Raw genomic sequence first — 20,972 nt, forward strand, 5'->3', positions numbered from 1 at the left:
TGTGTGTGTGTGTGTGTGTGTGCGTGCCACCCGTCACGCAAGTTATAATCCACAATCTCGACTGGTTCTCATCACTACGGGTCACACAGTCAGTCATACAGTTACACGAATCTTTTCCCAAGTTCTACAGCGTCTTGTGGTGACGTCGTGCTTTTTACACCTCATATTTCTGAAAGCTCCAAAATAAAGTAATCACAGAGAGTTATGTGTTGCGCTGGTAAGATGGCCATGAACTCCCCTCCCCACCACCACCACCCACTTACACCTGTGCACCTGGAGGTAATCTATACTAAATCACCTGGTCGTTAAAGGTGTTCGAGGAAACTTGAGAACAACCATGGTAGTGTGAGGTGTCGTCCCCCCCGCCCCCCCCCCCCCCCGGCCCCCGCCCCCCCGCCCTCCCCTTTATAAACCTCTGTGTGTTCTTGTTTAAATCCTTTTGTTTAGAACCAAGGCAGTAAATTATATCCCAGTTTGCAAACATAACTCTTGTGATTACGTTCTTTGCGGTGTTTAATAGGATGAGTTACTTGTATACGTCAGACACAAAACACTACACAAGTCAGAGTTAGAATCATACACTGGAAAGAAGACAATCAGAGAGAGCATAATTATGTACCTACCTCACCCCAGCCGAGCTATTGCCGCTGGAACTGGAAATTCCATTCACCCGTGGGTCGTCATTTCATTTGTTCGCTCGCGTTTTTATTCACTCAACCGATGATGGTCCAATAAAATCTCTGTATCATATTTAGAGAATTTTTATCCTCTATATTCTGAAACGTGGTGAGAGAGAGAGAGACTCCATTACTAGTTACAGTATATCGCCGTTATAAAAAAGAAAGCCAAAAGAAAGCATAAAGTTTGGCTCGAAAAGAAAGCTCCAAGTATATCATGAAGATATACCAGGAAGCACAAGTTCCGGCGGGATATAACACGATATATCACCGAGAAATATACCGGCATAATACACACGAGGGAGAGATGTTGACTACCTTCTGGTATTACGTAAACAAATAAGATGAGAAAACATAACAGCAGTGATAAGAATAAACTTGACTATGATGATTATGATGACGATGATAATAGCGTGTAATGATGCTGATAACAAAATAATAATAATAATGTCGTATATGTTGTGTGGAGAGAGAGAGAGAGAGAGCTTGTGTCTGAATGTCACTGTAATGTGTGTCAGTGTGTGTGTGTGTGTGTTTCCATTACCACTACTACCACCACCCATCACCCACATCACCCTCCATGGCCCCCGTCCACGTGGGTTCATCACTCTCTAGGCTGGTGGAGTGTGGGCGACATCATTCATCAATCATAAGGTCGTTAATCACACACCACTCAACTATAAACACGACCAAAAGCTGTTACCTTATATGTCCATTACAAGTCTTACTCCACTACCAGTGTGTGTGTGTGTGTGTGTGTGTGTGTAATTGTATGTTTTGTATTTATTTACATTCATTACTTTTCGATTTATTTATTGATATTTTCTTTATCTATATATTCGTTTATGAGGTAAGTTTCTATATGCATTTATACCATTCTGTATGTATTCATTTAATATTTTTATATAGTTTAGTAAATCATTAATTTTTTAATCAAGTCATCTATTTTACTTGCTGTTCTAGTCAATATTCTCAAAAGTTCGTACATTTATTTTTACCGTCAATGATAGGGACACATTTGACTGTCTTGCTTTAAGTTACGACACAGCGAAGTCAGTTAATATGTCATCGAAGTCGCACTGAGACTGTACCGTAGTTTAAGTTAGCCAGTTAGATATGTTTTCATTTCTGTAGTTAATGGGGAAATATAACTCACAAACCTTTGAGAATTAAATTTTTCCGTCATAGTCTAGGAGAGACGTACGCCTTCACATCTCCAGTTAGTGAGGAAAATTAACTTAGGATCCTTTGAGACTCCCTCTTTGAACCAGTTCTAGACGTGATCAATGCTCTATTTGATGAGAAGCCGCCTTAAAAACGTGTAGGCAGTATAGCGAGGCAGTTCATGATGGATTCATCTTAATGACAAAGGTAATTCTCTCTCTTCATGTCTGGCTGATGGTGATGAAGGAGGGAGTGAGGCACTACTGGTTCTTACTTCCACAGGGGAGGAAGTGCAGGAGGATAGCAATTTTGACATTTTGATAATAATAATAATTATGTTTTCAAGAGTAAAGGAAGTGTAAGTTGATTATATATATATATATATATATATATATATATATATATATATATATATATATATATATATATATATATATATATATATATATATATATATATATTACTGTTTTAGGACCAGTGTGAATCTAATATACTATAGTACATAGTATACTATGCTTCGGTAAGCAGAGAGTCAGTTTGGTCAGCACCATGCGCTCGATCACCTTAACTGAAGGAGCTTACACGTTTACATTTGGGTTGACTACGGGTGCCCTGAACGAGAACCAGCTACCCTTAGGAGAGGAGGTGTGTGCTGTTTCCACTTGGCCACTGCACCCCAGGTCTTATGTGTACGGGTTGCATAATATGTAAATAACATAAATACCTATTCTCGTGCACGCTACTACTACTACTTTGCTGTCACTCGGAATCGAGTTTGACGATCATCCAGCTATGATACAATGATATGAGTTATTAGGGATGTCACCTTCGTTGTTGAGCTCTGAGGTGACTAGAGAGGCCGATACGGGACCTGCATTGTTGTCCACAGATGTTGCACGTGTGGGGAGCTACATCTAGTGCGGAAGGGGCGGCGGCAGCGTCTTTCCGGCGTTGGTGCTTGTCTGCCTCGGTATGCAGTCGGGCTAACTCGAAAGTATTGACACCTCGAGTGGTGCTCCTCCAAGCATTACGCTGTGGAGTAATCGTCTCCCAGGTGAGGGGGTCGATTTGACACTTTTTCAGATTTGTCTTAAGACTTTACCTTTTCAGTTGCCCGCCAGCGTTACGTTTACGATTCGTTGGTTGACTGTAAAGTAGCTGCTTTGGCAGTCTATCTGTCGTACACACACACACACACACACACACACACACATCTTCAACAATGTGTCACAATATTTATAATAACTACTGTGAAGGTGCGCTTATTATGGAGTAAATATGGGCTATATAAAACGACACGACAGAGAGAGAGAGCATCTGTTAACGTCACAGATGCATAAGCATTTGTATTTTAGACAACGGCGTACAATACGTCAAGAAAACGTCGTGCGTCAGACAACATTACACACCAGTCAACATTACGTCAGGCAACATTACACGTCAGACATTACACGTCAGACATTACACGCCAGATCAACGCCATAAGCCAGGCAACGTAACTCATCAGCTAAAGACGTCGGGATGAAATTATTTAAATGCGAAAAAAATAGCGACTTTCAGTAAAAAACGGAAGCTGGGATGAAAATAGCTCCTTAATTATGCTACTGTGATAAGCCTGACAACTTCTAAACAGCCTTGATACCGCTGTGGACTGCTGTTGCCCGTATATAAACAGTAAATAGTGAAATTATTATTCAGATTATATTACGTAGGTCTAGGACAGTAACTCTAGGGTGGAGCAACGGAGAAAATATATTATCTAAGGTGGAGTTGGGCTGATGACATAGATTTGAACAGTTAAGGATCAACCCGGCACTTGTTGACGGGTCATAAACGTCTAGTTTTAAAATTATTATAATAATTTGTCCATTTTGTCTCACTGCTTAAGTCACTTCCTCAGTTTCGTGGTTTCGCTTTCTGAGTCATTGTCCTCGATAATTTTCTGTGAACCGTGACCATAAACGCCGTCTCAGAGGGAAAATGTTGCGAGAGAAAAACATTTTTAGTTGATGCAGGAACGCACGGTCGTGACGTAGGTAACATCGCTCTGCTGATTGGTGGGAAGAGTGTGACCAAGGTGCGTCCCCATTGGTCCGCCGCATTTAGTTGCTAAAGGAACAATTCCAAATTGACAACGTACTGTTATCGTAACATTCTTACCCCAGTATTTCTCGTTTAACAATAAATTATATATTATCATAATGGATATCAGATACAAATATTGATTTAAAAAGAATCTAATCTGATACACGTTGAGCGAAACTAAGGCGAGAAGAAAGTGGAGAAACTGGCAACGTGGAAGCGGACTGCACATATATAGGACGTTCATCTCGCAGGCAGCCTCAGTGTTTTCCTGACTGAGTTGAGTGTTGAGTGTTCCAGTCTCACCGACTCGGCTGCTGAGAGAAAACTTTTAAATAGTATGCTCTATGTTGTATGACGTACCTTAGCCCACCTGGTCATAGCGTATACCAATACAACGGTAATCTATTTACAAAACCGTTCTGGACAACGCTATTTTACGCCGTTTAATAGAAATTCACAAATTACAATCTGCGTTGTGCCTTAAGAAGTACGAACGAAGGAACGAGCAAGCAAAAATTCCTCAGGACTTGCGTCATGCCAAGCACGTAGGAGCGGTCCTGCGGGATAACTGCCTTACCTGGAAATTACCTGCGCGCTGTTCACACGACCAGATAGCGCTGTTGTTCTTGGGAAATAACATCCCCAGTGTCAACGATTCCTACGATAATTTATTTTCCTCGTTACTGTGTGTGTATCAGAAAGCTTGTAGTCACGATACGAGAGTCTACATTGACGTCATAGTAGTTGGCTGGATCGTGTAAATCAACTAAAACCGTTCTTACTTTACCAGTTAGGGAGGATCTTGCGTATGAACCTTTCAGAATTCATCTTTGTGTCGTACGGCAAGTTAGTCAGTTAAAAGCGCTCACACATCTGCCGCCACCATGGAGAAATACAACTTACGAACCTCTGAGAATGAAATTTACGTGTGGTGGGTTGGAGCGTGTCAGGGAGAAACGTTCACACATCTTCAGTTACGACAGCGAGAAGTGAAACCGGTACGAGGCTTATGGGTGTATGAGTAAGTGCTGTCTGGATGGTATGGGAGGGAGGGAGAGGTAGGTATGGGAGGGAGGGAGGAGGAGGAGAGGTAGGTATGGGAGGGAGGGAGGAGGAGAGAGGCAGGTAAGGGAGGAGGAGGAGGAGGAGAGGCAGGTATGGGAGGGAAGGAGGAGGAGAGGTAGATATGGTATGGGAGGGAAGGAGGGAGGGAGGAGAGGCTTGTAAATATAGGGACAAAAAATAGACATTATGATCAAACAGATCGACTATGGGCGATAGATAAATTTATATAGATATGGTAAACAAATATAAACAGATTAATATATATGAATTTAGATAGATAGAAGAGTTAACAGATAGAAACGTAGGTGAATATAGAAAGTTATATACATTGATCAATTTATATAGCTAGGGATGGGATAGGTAAAGAGATGGTGTGTGTGTGTGTTTGTGTATGTGTGTGTGTGTGTGTGTGTGATCCCTTTTTTGTTTCTTGCTTCTCACATAAACAACAATCTCTAACCACATGCTATTAGACCTCCCCATTTCTCATTTCTTTCTTTCATTTTTATATCGTTTTCTACCTTTCTTTCCCCATTTTCTTCTCTCCTCTTCCATTCCTATTTTCCCTCTTTATTTATATTTTCCAATCTATCTATATATCTCTTACCCATAATTCTCCCTTCTCCCATTTCCACCCCATTTCCTTATTTCCTCTCCCTCCCTCTTTCCCCGCCCCCCCTTATCTCTCATCTTCCTCCTCAATCCTTCATTCCCCTCCCTTTCTCCCCATTTTCCTTCCTCCCCCATTCTCCTTCCCATTTTCCTATTTCTCCTTCTTCCTTCATTTCCCTCCTTACCTCACTCATTCCCCTCCCTTCATTCTCCGCCTCATCTGCCTCCCACTCTCTTTTTTCTCCCTCCCTAATCCCCTTTCCATCTCCCTATATTCCTCCCCCCTCCCTCCCCATTTCTCCATTCTCCCTTAATCAGAATGTAGCCTAGGCCTATAGGATTCCCCAGAGCGAATCACAGCCTATCTAATAATGACTAAAATCATATAAGCTTAAGTCACGTTATAGGCCTACCAGAGAGAGAGAGAGAGAGAGAGAGAGAGAGAGAGAGAGAGAGAGAGAGGAGAGAATGAAGGAGGGGAGAGTGAGCGCGCAAAAGATCAAAGGACAGGAGAGAGAGAGCGAGAGATGGGAGGGAGAGAGAGAGGGAAGAGTGGGAGAGAATCACGTGAAAGATCGAAGGAGGGGAGATAGAGAGAGAGAAGGAAGAAAGGGAGAGAGAAAGAAGGAAGGAAGGAAGGCAGGGGGAGAGAGAAAATCCTTACTACAACGAGCTTTTCTATAATTAATCTCATTTTGTAATATAAGGAAAGGTCCCTCATTGTGCCCACAAGACAACGAGGAGCTATATTGATTTTTATTCCCTCTTCAATTATCATAATAATCTGAGAGGCCGACGTGGTGGTGTGGCAGGATGGTTCATTGAGTCCATACAACCGAGACAAAGGTTCGAATCCCGTGAGTGGTATTGTGGTAAAAAGAAGTAAATTTCATGTACGGTCAGTGTGTGTGTGTGTGTGTGTCTGTCTTTTCTGTCTTTTGTCTGTGAATCTGTCTTTTCTCTCTCTCTGTTTTCTCTTCCGCTTTCTTTATTTTTGTCTCTGATTTTCTTTTTCTTTGTATCTGTCTTTATCTCATTCTTATGTATTTGCTTACTTTGTGTTTGCGTCTTTTTTCTCTCTTTCTCTCTTTCTCTGCCAAGCTTTCTCCATTTTTGTGTTTCTCAATCTGTCAGTCTTTCTTTCTATTTAACTATATTTTTCCCCATATTATTTCCTTTCTTTTATCATATCTTTTTCAATCTTTCATTTCTCTTTCTCTCTTCCCATTTATCAGTTTCTCTATTATTTTATATATTTTACACATTATTTTTCCCCACAAAGTATTTCTCTCTCTCTTTCTAGCTCATTCTGCTCTCTCTCTCTCTCTCTCTCACCAATACATTCAGGAGCAGTGCCCAATACTTGCCAATAGTGCGTAACAGAGACGTGACCGACCACCTAAGCGGCGAACGAGCTAATCAGTGGTGAAGAGGATAAAAGTAAAAAAAAGTAATAATCTCTCTCCTAATAGCGTGCCATCTCACCGGCCCAGTTCATCTCTGTCTGTCTGTTTGTCTAACTGAATTTCTTCCGCCCCCCTCTCTAACATAGCATGCACTGTTTTCTGAATCACTCATGTACAGTCCCGGACGAAACTTCTCGGTACAGTCAAAGTGGAGGATGCAAAGTCAGCCCCACCTTTACTGGACGGCGGGTCGTTGCCAGTGATGCCACTCATGCAAACAAAAAAGTTTACCAATTTCGTGGCTGAATCTTTCCAGATTGCTAAAAAAAATCGAGGTATGACAAAATTATATCAGATTACAATTATATAATATATAGAATATATGAAGTATACACGAAAATAATTTATATTCAATTGAAAATAGACACTCGAGATTCTGCATTAAAAAACTAAACGAAATCTATTCATTGGACGGTTTGAGACGAGACTAAACTAAAGTTCTATCTGAGTATATCAAAGCAGAGATTTTACTTAATATCTAAACAAGTAGACCTGTTGTACTGTAGTATAGTTTAGTATAACTTAACAAGTACTTAATTTTAATTGTTGCTTCTACACTGCAGCAACTAAAGTAATATATTTAACATTTCCTTGAAAATAAAACAAGGAAGATTCACATTATTTAGAGGTGCGAAATTGGAGAATCATAGGCCCAAGGGTGACAAATTACTTACCAAATTACTTTGCAATATATGGAAGGGATAAAATTGTAAAGATCTAGCAACAACTTTCAAGCAGTGGCCCCACTGGTCTCTGTCCGGTCATCGTCCCCAGCACACAAACAAGCACCCTGGCTGTTCAACAATCGAGCTCTGATACTTCCATTTCTCAATAAGAACTGGGAAGGGATGTCGCTGTTTTGTTTAATAAATTCACAAAACAATTTATCCAATCAAGTTTTACATTCCTTGACATAATGGCGCTTATTAACAGGCAGGGGTAGACGGGAGCTGATGGAGACCTTGTGGCACTCAGGCTTACAGGCCATCATTGAAAAGCAGGGCAGCTGGATTGGCTACTTAATGAAGAATAATTTTGGTGACTACTGTATGTGTTACGCATAATTTCTGAAATCAAAAGGTTAGATTGTTTGATTTTTTTTTTAATTTTTAACTAAATATTTACAAAGCTATTGCGTGTATATAACATTAGCTAGGCAACATTTATCGTTACCTATATGAGTATAATTAATATTAAAATATGGTCATTATGCCTTTACCTTATTTATCTATCCAACGCTAATTATTGGTGTTGTGACCTACATTTGTTGTGACACTTTTATATTAATCGGGTCGCTCATATGTCAGCTGTCATGTCATCCATTGTAGGGATCAAAGCCAAGGTTAAGTGCGGTATGATAAGGCCATCACCACGGAGGGTAAGGAAACGGTCTCTTATGAACCATATTGTCCTTCACCTCCATGCTTAGTTTTCTGGCGACCATTCTGAGGGACAATACAGCTTGGAGGATTCTGATATTATTGTTGTGATTCCCAGCCACCAAGACACACACGCCCCACTATGGCATTGTTTTACACCAATGATGTAACCTATTATGTCAAGTAATGTAAAACTTGATTGGGTAAATTGTTTCATGAATCTATTAAACAAAACAATGACTCTGGGAGTATCACAGAGCTCAATTGTTGAACAGCTTTGGTGCTTGTTTGTGAGTTGGGGACAATGGCTGGACAGTAGACCCGCCGTACAGTAAGGGTGGAGGCGGGGTTTGAACTCTCCACTTAGACTGAATCAGAAGCTTCGGTCCGGGACTGTACCTTATCAGTTTCAATATCAATATGATATCAATAATACAAGTGTTAAAAACAGTTTCCTATGAGACTATGGGCGACTGCAGCGTCGTCATCATCATTGTTATTGTTATCATCATCATTATTATCGCCATTACTATCACCGTCATTAATAACAACACTACCAGCAACAACAAAGGCATTGGTTACGCCACCAATTATAACAACAACAAAACAATATTCACTGATTCATAAACAACAACAACAAAGAAAACATGAACAAGAACAACATCCTCACCACCTATACCAACAACGACAACATTAACGGCAAACTATAACAATAACGATAAATGAATAATACAGCAACACAGCAAGGAGAATAACAACAACAACAGTAACGGCACTCGGGAGAACTATGTACGCTCGGGAAACTGTACAGTACTTGTTATACACACGTTTCCATACTCATATAATGTCTCACTATAAAAAGCTGGTCTTCCGTGGTGTAGATTAACATAACCTTTTTCTTTTCTATTTTTAATTTCGTTCTATTCTTATTTTTTCACCTCATAGACTCCGTTATGGGTTGTTCGACCTGTGCCCGGGTGGGTTAATTCCCGAAAAATAAATAAATTAATAAATACATAAAAAAAAAAGGCTCGCCCAAACAACATCACAGTTGGAGACATGATCGTGACATTGGTGGATCGCTAGTAGTTATAGTACGTTAATTTCCTCTCATAGTAGACGGCAGGAAGACGCTTCTAGTTGGCTAACTTAAGATACGACACAAATGTGGTTGTTTCGTTTAACTCAAGGTATAAGAGGTATCACAAGATTATTTCCTCCAGTTTAGGTCACCTTAAGATTAATCTAACCTTACCTAACTTAACGCTAACCTAACCTTACCTAACTTTACGCTAACCTAACCTAACCTAACCTAACCTAACCTAACCTAACCAAACCTATAACCTAGCTCCCCAAGTAGCATTCGAGTATATAATGATGAAGTGAAATAAGGTAAGGGGAGGGGGATGGTAACCTTCAGGTGATCCTCTTATTAGCGTATTCATCTTATTCATCTAAGCTACGACACAAAGGTGGATTCTCAATTAGGACTCATAAAAATCGGTACTCATAAAGTTATAACAAATATACAACTCTCTCGTAAACTGCGGTGAAAAGGTGGCATCTGAGAGTTTCTTCCGATGATATTTCCTGTGTTGGTGACGTAAAAATGCGTCTAATTGGATCATTTAAGCTTAGACGCAAAATATGGGTTAGGATCAAAGAATCACACGTCAAAGCATACCTCTTACCCCTTAACTATGGCTGTAAAGAATCATCTAAATGGTTTATTAAGTCTATGATACAGATCAAGACTTTATCTCTTAATCAATGATGTGAGAACGCGTTGTACTAAACTGTTATAGATAATCTACAACGTAAAGATATTGGTCTAATGGAGTTGAAATTGTTCTGAGACTCGATCGACCGTAACTTGAGGCGTTTTCGTATCACCAGTAGGGAGGGATTACGTTTCTACGAATATTGGAATCCACTTCTCATTGTCTTACTGCAAGTTGGGAGGAAATGGTAAAGAAAAACAAATATTACGTACAAATCTGAGAATTTCAACTCCACGTTCCATTTTCTACGGAGCCAACAATCACAAACTTTATTCAGTTATCAAAGTCGCCATCACAAACTTTAAGACCTTATATACGCTTTTAATTATCACTAAAAGGCCTCGGGAAGTAAATTAAATCCCAAGTCAGGTTTTTAATTAAGTCTCCCCTCAAAAAACTCACAATAGACGAAGTTAAATGCCATTATTATTTAGGCTTACGGTGACACCTGGCTGAAATACAAATTAGGAAATTGTGCAAGTTTATATCTGTATAAAGGAGGTGGTGAGTCTAGCTATTAACAGGTGTGTGTGTGTGTGTGTGTGTGTGTTTTTCTGAAGATATTTAGATACTAACAGGTGTCTGTCTGTCTGTAATAGTGAGCTGATGCTGATATACAAATTGATAATAATACGACAACCAAAAGCTTGTTACACACGATACACATACAAGGTACACACACACGGTACGCTTACACAGCACACATACACAACACACATACTTGGTACACACACACGGTACACATACACAGCATACATATACGGTACACATACTCGGTACACATATATGTTACGCATACACAGCACTCTCACGTGCACATACAGTACATGTCACATATATACGTACACATACATGTTAAACACGTAGTACATCATACACGGTGCACCTACACGGTACACATGCAAAACACACATATGCAGTACTCATACATGGTACACATACAAAACACACATACACAGTACAGACACACACTAACATGAGGCAGGACGAGGTAATCATAAGCTTTTAGTACAAGTTCAAGACATTAAGGAAAAACCGGAGTGAACATACAAAGTTATTTACGAGTCAGTTGTGATTCTTATAATGGTTAGAATGGGGTAGTTCTTGTAGTGTTGGGTGCGAGGTCGAGTGGGTCCTGCTGCTGTTGTGAGAGAGAGAGAGAGAGAGGGAGAGAGAGAGAGAGAGGTGGGGATATATAGTGTTAGCATCCTCACTCGAACATACTCCCTCCACCCCCCCCCCAAATCGACCTCTTCCCCTCATGAAATACCGTCCCCCTTCCCCTTCCCCCTCCCCCCCTCCAAGCCGTGGGAACGTCAATTTCAGGGGAAAGTTTTGTCTTAATATACAGTGAGGAACACAAAACACAACGTTAGGGAGCAGGTGGATGGGGAAAACACACACACACACACACACACACACACACACACACACACACACACACACACACACACACACACACACACACATACAAACACACACACACACACACACAAACGAACAAATCCACAGACACTCACACATACACGCAAAGACACAGACAGATAAACAGACAGACAGACATACACTCACACACACATATAGTGAAACAATAAACCCGTTCCTTCTCCGACCTGGTATAACAAAGATGAAGATGAACGACAGCATGGTGAAGGAGATGAACTTCCTAATGAAAATAACACATCTATGTGGGGCAAAGTTTTCCAATCTTCACCAGAGAGCAGCTGTTGTGATAAACATTTAACATGATGACCGTACATGTGTTAGTCGGTCAGATTCAGTCACTATGTCGTAAAGCGCAAGTGGTGTATGTGTGTGTGTGTGTGTGTGTGTGTGTGTGTGTGTGTGTGTGTGTGTGTGTGTGTAATAAGCTTATCTAAAAGAATATAATTAATCTCTGCGTTTCATCTGATTTTGGTTAAATTTCTTTAACTAAAGATGAAAGGAAGCTTCTAGACGCCAGACGATATTATTGAGCACAGAGAGACACATCGTACTGAAGCGGTAAATGGCATTCAATATTGACAAAACCTTTACTTTAACTAGATTCAAATTTTATATCTATTTGAAAGGAAAAGATGAAATAATTTACGTATATTTGGAAGTCCGGACTCTGATCTCATCTTCATTTTCACATTTTCACATTTTATTTTACTTCAATTAACCCGAAACAATCGATGCAAAGTTGATACTAACATAATTCTTTTGAAGGTTAATTTAACGCCATTGTTCAGTGACCGACGTTCTCAACTTTTAAGACAGCAGCGCCAAATGTTTAGGTAAAGTTTCCTGACTTGTGAAGTGGTGAGACAGTTCTGGGACTCGGCTTTTTTGACGCGTAATCGGGTAAGCGAGTGTAAACAAACAGAGTTCGAGTTTCCTTAGTCCATGTGTGTGTGTATTTGGACATTAGTCATTATAAAAAAGGCATCGCATTAAAAACATCCTGTTGATATTTAGTAGAATTTAGTTAAACTTACTCCATCATGAATATTTTTGGGAAGTTTCTTAATTTATGACGTGTAAGGCAATTTGGTAGTGGAAAAATTGGCACTCAAACGCAAACAAATTGCGTTCGAATCTCCTTCAACTTACTTCCACTAATAGTGAGAAAACTTATTTTGAGGAATTTGAATTTGGATATATCAACCCATTTTCAACGTTGACTTAGTTGACACATAAAACATCCGCACTGAGAACTATATGAAGGTACCCCGGTTACACAGCCCATCAACACTGTCGATATACAAATTTTGAAAGTATTTAATTTTCATGTTTTATTGATTTGACCAAAAGGATGAAAAACGTGTTCCAGTAGTTTCATCGAAAGTATAAGAATATCGATAGCGACGCTTGTTAAAGTACCATAAGCAGAGGAACAGGTTGACAAACAAATCAAGTTCGAGGTTCCCCAAATTTTAAACCATAAGACGTACTGTACAAAACCATCGGTAAACACGATACTCTGACAAATGTGAATGAGTATTTATAGAGGACAAACTTATTTTCACTTAGTGCAACACACACACATACACACACACCTTAGAGGCATCGTACCCGGGTTGCCTTGGCACGGTGTCAATACAATTAGTGGTAATGAAGGCTGGGAGACGCAGGACAGAAGTTGAGGCAGTCTCTCTCCACTATCTTGAGCCCATCACTGTTGTTGTTGGGAGTAGATCTTGATCGGTGGGGAGAGAGAGGGCTAGAGATTATGGATTATCAGAGCTTCATATTTTATGTTTTTCGTCTTAAGTGTTGGTGTAGGAATACATATAATTAACCTCATTTAAACTACAACGTAAAGATGGCGGTCAAAAAGACGTCAAAATTACACTGAGACTACCGTAAAATAATCGCTTTCTGTTATATCCCGTCAGAGAGAGAAAAAATTACGCGCGGCATTGAGAATTCGAGTCAACACAATTATAATAAGTTGCATCCGAGCTGAGAATAATCGTCGTTCACGGTGTTGTTCGTCTTCTGCGTAATCTATTTATCGAGGGTGAAAAATACCTGGCGTATATGAGGAGCGTATTATTGGATAAAGGTGTAAATTCGAGGGATGATTATATTATATTATTTTTACTTTAATATTCGTAAAATGTAGATAATTGTTATTGTCATCGTCATAGTTCAGGACTTATTAAGGTTTATGTGCAAAGAGGTCTGCCGCCTACCCTTACTCTGCCTCCACGGGAACGCCTTTATCACCTGGGTATGAAGTCACGATCCCATTCCTCACGAACTCACAGGCAATACGCCGTCATCAAGCCTTCACTAGTGGCAGAAAATGACTGTATCATGACACTAACAAGGAGGCGGTAAAGGTGTTCAAATAGTACATACAATTTGAAGGGTGTTATTAGTGGTTTATTTGTGTTAATCACGAACGCTGTCATTAGTGGTTTATATTTGTTAGCCACGAACGCTAAGGCAATATACCATCATCATCTCCTAGTCTAAAAAAACTTTGATGATGCTTAGCACATCCAATTAATTCTTCGTAATTTCATAGGCTTTTCAATAAATTATAAAAGCTTTAAGAAAATTAAATTCGGTTTTATTCTGGTAATTACGAACGCTAAGTCAATTTGATGTCATAATTTTATAATTGGAAGGTAAAGTAATCTAAAAACTGATAATATTATTAAAAAAATTGAAAGTGTATCTTTGTATATTTGAAATTGTTTATATAAAATTATAAGAAAAATATCCTGGGAATGATTTTCGATTATATTCTGTCAATCACTAACGTTAATTAGAACACTATGACGTCATCAATCATCTCTTACATAAACAAATGCATTAAATATGAAAAAAAAAATCGTAATAAATATAAGATAACTCGTCTATGCATTTCATCTATTTTCAGGGACCATCTTACCGTCATGTAGTGTCTAGAGACAGTAAAGCAACAGGAAGGGAAATATGATAGAGGGAAAACCAGGACCACTAGATAATAGTTCTTAATAACACAGGAAACTGACGCATCTAAAACAGCATAAAACACAGCTTCAGGGAGTTATACGTCTAGACATTATGGTGTACGTGTGTTGGTGAGGACAGGGAGGCAACAATAAAATACGATCCTTAAATGTCTTACATCAAACTTCATCTATTTATTTAATACAGTGTGTGTGTGTGTGTGTGTGTGTGTGTGTGTGTGTGTGTGTGTGTGTGTGTGTGTGTGTGTGTCAAACGCTTGAGGGACCCGGATGTACAAGAACAATGTGTTTATAGTCTCACTTTACATTGACTCTCACACTACAGGGTTATTACAGCAACATTACCACTGTAATATTTTTACGTAGACTGAATAACAGACTAGACGAGGAATAATAACTCCAGTAACATTTAACAAGGTTGTAAATTTACTCTCACACGTATAGTATAGTTAATAACAAGAGTCGAGGGTTGCCTGCACTGTACACCAAACTAAACGACGAAAAGTAAAATTAGAGATATTTAACATTGGCTGTGTTGGGTCACCTTGTGTTGTGAAGGTACAGTAAGTGTCGAGAGGGAGACAGATAGTAATCTGCTTTACTGTGAGCTATTTGTTAGTATTATAAAGGGAACTCTGATTATTGTTAATACTGTGAACTTCGCCCAGTACTCGGGTCTTCAGTAGAATGGAGAGAAACATCAGCTGTTGTTTAAACTTTAAGTTTTCTGCAGACTACTTTACTGAAATATCAACAGTTGCCATTAAACGTAAATCTCTGTACAGATATTTTATAGCAGAATCAGCCATCGTGTTTGCTAAAGTTGTTTGCTGGGGTGTTAACAGAAACATCAACCACGACCATCAACGTGACTTGTGAGAACATTTTTTTAAGGAAACAATAAGATTATTATCCTTGGAAAGTGAATATCTATGATGACTTTGTTTTATCACTTCATTCATCATGTTTACTGAGATTTGGGAACAAAAGTTGTGAAGGAAATAACATTAGTCTCCAGTGTGTGCGTTGTGTTTGTTGACCAGCGATGCCTCGTTTGTTGGGCTAAAAGAAAGATCAACAACTGTCTTTTCTGTGAGTTGTGTACGACTTTTTGATAAAGGGAACGCCAGCAAATCCCGAGTGTGAGTTTTGTGTGGTGTTGCTTCAGTGTTTACAGTTAATATTAACATCAATAATACTCCTTACTGTCAGTTTGGGATGTGTTGTATTTAGTGCTAAAACAAACATCAGTGAACGCCTTTACTGTGACTTTTAATGTGTTGTGTGTACAGATAAAACAAACGTCGACACTGCTGCCGTGTGTTGTGGGTACGTTGTCCCTCAGCTAATGGGGACATAAATCAGTGGTGTATGAGTCACGTGACAAGCAACATGTGAAAATTGACAGAGTTTGTGTTGTGTCACAAAGTGTGTGGTGGTGCTCACACCTTGTGTCAAGTGACCTACTATGACGTCAGCCGTGGCCCAAGTCTGGACCCAACAAGCCGCCTACACTACGCCCACCACATTGGCTTACCAGGCCGCCCACTCTGCACCCACCACCACCCTCGCTTACCAGGCGGCCCACACTGGCCGCCCACCGGGGGGATCGGGCCTTGAGGACGATGGGTGGGAAGGTGAGGATGAATGGATGATGGGACTCGACAACTCTTCACTAGTAGTTGAGGAAGATGGTGGAAATTTTTCCATCTTGGACAACCTCGCCACCCACCCTAACAAGTCCCTCTGGCCAACTGGACCAGTCATTCACTTGGGTGTTGATGTGGAGCTCTTTCCTGAGTGGGCTGTGGGCGTGTGGACAGGCGTGCTGGTGACCTTAATGACGGTGGGCGTGGGCGGGAACGTCTTGGTTCCCGTGGTGGTGATGAGGACCCGTGATCTGCGATCCTCCACCAATCTATTGCTGGTGAACTTGGCAGCGGCTGACCTGCTGCTGCTGCTGGTGTCACTACCCACGGCACTCATAGAGCTGCACTCGCGACCTGAGACTTGGGTGCTGGGAGAGCCTATGTGTGAGTACTGTTCGTTTACCTGCTATAACTCCTTACCACCATCATTATTGTTTACTATACCATCCTCATTATTTTGTTATCTCTCATTGTTTGTCACTATCATCAGTGTTACCGCTCTCATCATGACCATTCTCTACCAATCAACCTCGATCTTGTTATTAATATCATTATTCTTACTATGTTCCATATATTATACTGTATAACTCGTAAGCAGGACAGGATCAAGAGAGAAACAAACCTTCAGCTACTCGTGTGTGTATATCGTTATGTTCAGTGCCACAACGTACTGAACTTCTCACCTGTCTCTTCATTAATGTTAAAGGTCACCATACTCTACCTGATCTGACTTGAACCAGATTAGTGTTGCTAGTTTGCGTGGATTAATCTTTGTTCACAGTCAACTTGTCAATTACATTTTATGATTATAATTTTATATTGTCTGCCAAATAGGGATAACTTTTGAATGTTATTACTATAAGTCAATGCAGTTTTGTTCATAGAGGGTACGTTAATGCTTTCAGTTTCGTTTAAAGTATCGTTTACTAACATAACTTAACTATGCCTAAATTAAGTTAGGTAACGTTAGGTTAGGCTGGGTAAGTTTCGGTTAGATTAGATATACTGATGATTATCTTAATCTATAGTTTGTTTTATGATTATCTGTGTGATTGTTCCTAAATACCTGACCAATTTGAATTTTCGAGGAAAAAACTGTTATATAGAAATTATCAATATTTCATAAGTATCCCTCTTAGGGTGACACACAGTACAGTCTGTACTCACCCCTGAAGATGTGAATTACACGAAAGCGCTTGGGAACTTCGTGTTTTCTTCTTTCCTTGTGGTTATCAGCATATACCTAGATCACGCGCAACTACAGTGATTTACTTGTATATATATATATATATATATATATATATATATATATATATATATATATATATATATATATATATATATATATATATATATATAACGAAGAGTATTCACTGGATACTGTACTCCTAAAATTTCTATGAGCGAAGTACTTTATTCTCCGTAATATCAATACACCGCTGGTCACAGTGTCTGTGGAAGTGTTTGTACAGTATTAGTCTATTGCTGGAAATTTTTTTACTTTACCCAGCAAATTTGTAACCAATAATTGCTGCAAAGAGTTTCTAGGTTAAGAGATTCCACTTGTTGGGTCTTCAATGACGCGTCGGCAACACTGGCGCGAAGTGTTGCACCCTGGCGGCAGGGCTGACTATACCTCTATTGACTCATTTTATATGTTCCCATTCTTTCCTAATTGATTCTTGCAGCATTACTGTGTTTATAGACTTACTCAGTGCTACGTAAGACATCTCATTCTTCATTCTCAGCGGTATATACTGTACAGTACCTATTGCATAGTGCATGTAAACTACCGTGTTGCCAGGCTACCAAGTGACATGGCCAATGGCCATCATCCACAATAAGAATAAATGATCAGTGGAGTTATTTCCAACGTCTATGTGATATTCTATTATAATTTCCTTCCTGAACTACAATACATTGCAATTTTGCTTATACAGAAACTTGTTCTTTGTGTTTGAATTTTAGTATTTTCTCAATTCTTTGTCCTTTTGTCGATACAGACTTTCTAATACTTTCTCTCAGTCTGACACAAATAACTAGTTACAAAAATCTCAGTACCATTGTATACGGAATGCAGGTACTGGCACAGTCCAGAGTCACTACTGAGTGATTGTGTATAACTACCATGTACCGCCGTGTCTGGCTCCATGTGACTGGCTGCCTCAGAAGCGTATCGACATTTCTCCTCCCTTTGTTCACAGACTGATGACAGAAAGTGACTACTCGCACATCCGCTCTGCACACAATGGCCTCATCTGCGGTAATTCGGACATCACATCCACCCAACTTTCGAATTTTTATTAAACAACAAAATTTCGTCTATTTTCAAGTTGAAGAAAATTACAGGCGTCTGATCACGTGAACTATATATAGCTTTACGACTGGTTGATGGCGGTTTTGCATGTAAGCGAGTAGCCCCTCCCTTAATAATAATGTAAAACAGCAAAGTGACTTTTTCCCTTTCATGTTATTATTTTTACCAGTCATTTTCGTCAAGAATCCCAGAAGACAGAAGAACAAGGTCTCCGACGAGCAGCCAGAACACTACATCAACAGATTCTAACAGCTTAAAGTAACTCCTGTAAACGAACATTGCACATACTGTAGTTATTAAGATTTAAACCTAATCAATTAAGTTAGCTCAGTGGTCCACCTGGGGTCCTGGGGTCTACACACGCCACCTGGGGTCCTGGGGGGTCCTGGGGTCTACACACGGTTACTATGGCAAACACCATTGTACTGAGAATTGGATTTATGAGGATTAATATTATTTACTACGCCAATAAACATGACCTATCAATAGTTATATATCTGCTGCAAAATACCGACAGCGACCCACAGTAACATGAGGACTCCCAATTTACAACTCTTTAATCTTGGCTTAAATAATGTCCACAAACCAAACGTACAGTGACTCGTGTTCTCTCGTCTCCCTTTATCCATCAGTAAGCGAGGAAGCGATATACTGAGACATATTTTTACAGAAGGTACAACAGTTTAATGTTGAACCAAATTGTGAGTGGCTGGGCGTGTTTACTTCTGAGGACACCCTGGCCGCTAGAGGCGCTGTCGTCGCGGGTGTTATCAGGGAACCTGTCAAGTGGAATTTTTCTCATCTCTTGAAATTCTTTGGTTATAGCGTGTGACCAAACTCTGCTGGTATATAAAGTTGTTAAACTAAAAAGTGATGATATTTATTTCATCTTTCTTTCTTTCTTTCTTTACTTTTCTCATTCTATTCTACCTTCTTTCTTTCATTTTTATTTTTCCTTCCCTCTATCCCTTTCTTTTTTCTTACTAACACCTTCCATGTTTTTCTTACTCATTCTCACACTTTTCACTTTTTCTCTTCCCCATCTTTCTTATTTTATCTTTTACCAACTCTCTCTCTCTCTCTCTCTCTCTACCTCTATCAATCCACCTCTTTCTCCCTTCCTCATTTTCTCACTCTCTGTCCATATGGTTCTCCCTCTCAATTTCTATTTTCTTCACCCCCTTTCACCTCCCTCACCTTTTCTCTCCCTCTCACTCCTATTTTCTTCACCCCTTTCACCTCCCTCACACCTTTCTCTCCCTCTCAATTTCTATTTTTCTTCTCAATTCCTTTCACCTTCCACCTTTCTCCCTCTCAATTCTATATTTCTTCACCCCTTCACCCCACCTTTCTCTCCCTCTCAATTTCTATTTTCTTCACCCCCTTTCACCCTTCCATCTTTTTCTCTCAATTTTCCTTTCTTTTTACTCTTTCTCTCTTGACCATCTCTCCCTCACCTCACACTCCACCTCCACCATGTTCTCCTTTACCTAGGTAACTGAGGCCTTTGTTTTTTTTTGTTTTATGGAGAATCAAACTCTTCAACTCGTATTATATCAGCTTCGACCAACACACACACACACACACACACACACACACACACACACACACACACACACACACACACACACACACACACACACACACACACACACACACACACACACACACACACACACTAGGGTTGGACTCTTAGTTAAAAAAATCTACGGAAGAGGGAAATTCTGACCCATTCCTGTCATATCGAGTAGAGGGGAGGTTGATGGGAGGGGAGGTAGAGGGAGGGAGATGGGGGTAAGAGGGGGAAGGGGAAGTGAAAGGACGGGAGGGGAAAAAGGGGGAGGGGGGGGAGGTTTGAGTGCTGTTGGCAATATTTATTCCTATTACATTCCAAGTTATTTGCCGGGTTTTTTTCTATATGCCCTGTGTCTCTCTCTCTCTTTTCTTCCTTTCTTGTTTTCGTTTTTTCTTTCTTTTTTTCCAATTATTCGATTGCACAGTTTCTTATTTCTCTGGAACTTTCTTATTTTCTTTTTTCTTTCTCACACTTTCTCTTTCTTTGTATTTCTGATTGTCTTTTTTTCTTTCTTGCTTTACCGGTTCCTTCTTTGTCTATATGTTTGTCTCGAAAGTTTAAAGAGAGAAAGAGTATAGATTTCTTTAAAAATTTATAGGCAGATGCGGTCATATAATAATAATAATAATAATAATAATAATAATAATAATAATAATAATAATAATAATAATAATAATAACAATAACAATAATAATAATAATAATAATAATAATAATAATAATAATAATAATAATAATAATAATAATAATAAAC

Source organism: Homarus americanus, unplaced genomic scaffold (assembly GCF_018991925.1).
Source record: "Homarus americanus isolate GMGI-L3 unplaced genomic scaffold, GMGI_Hamer_2.0 scaffold32583, whole genome shotgun sequence".
NCBI lineage: Eukaryota > Metazoa > Arthropoda > Malacostraca > Decapoda > Nephropidae > Homarus > Homarus americanus.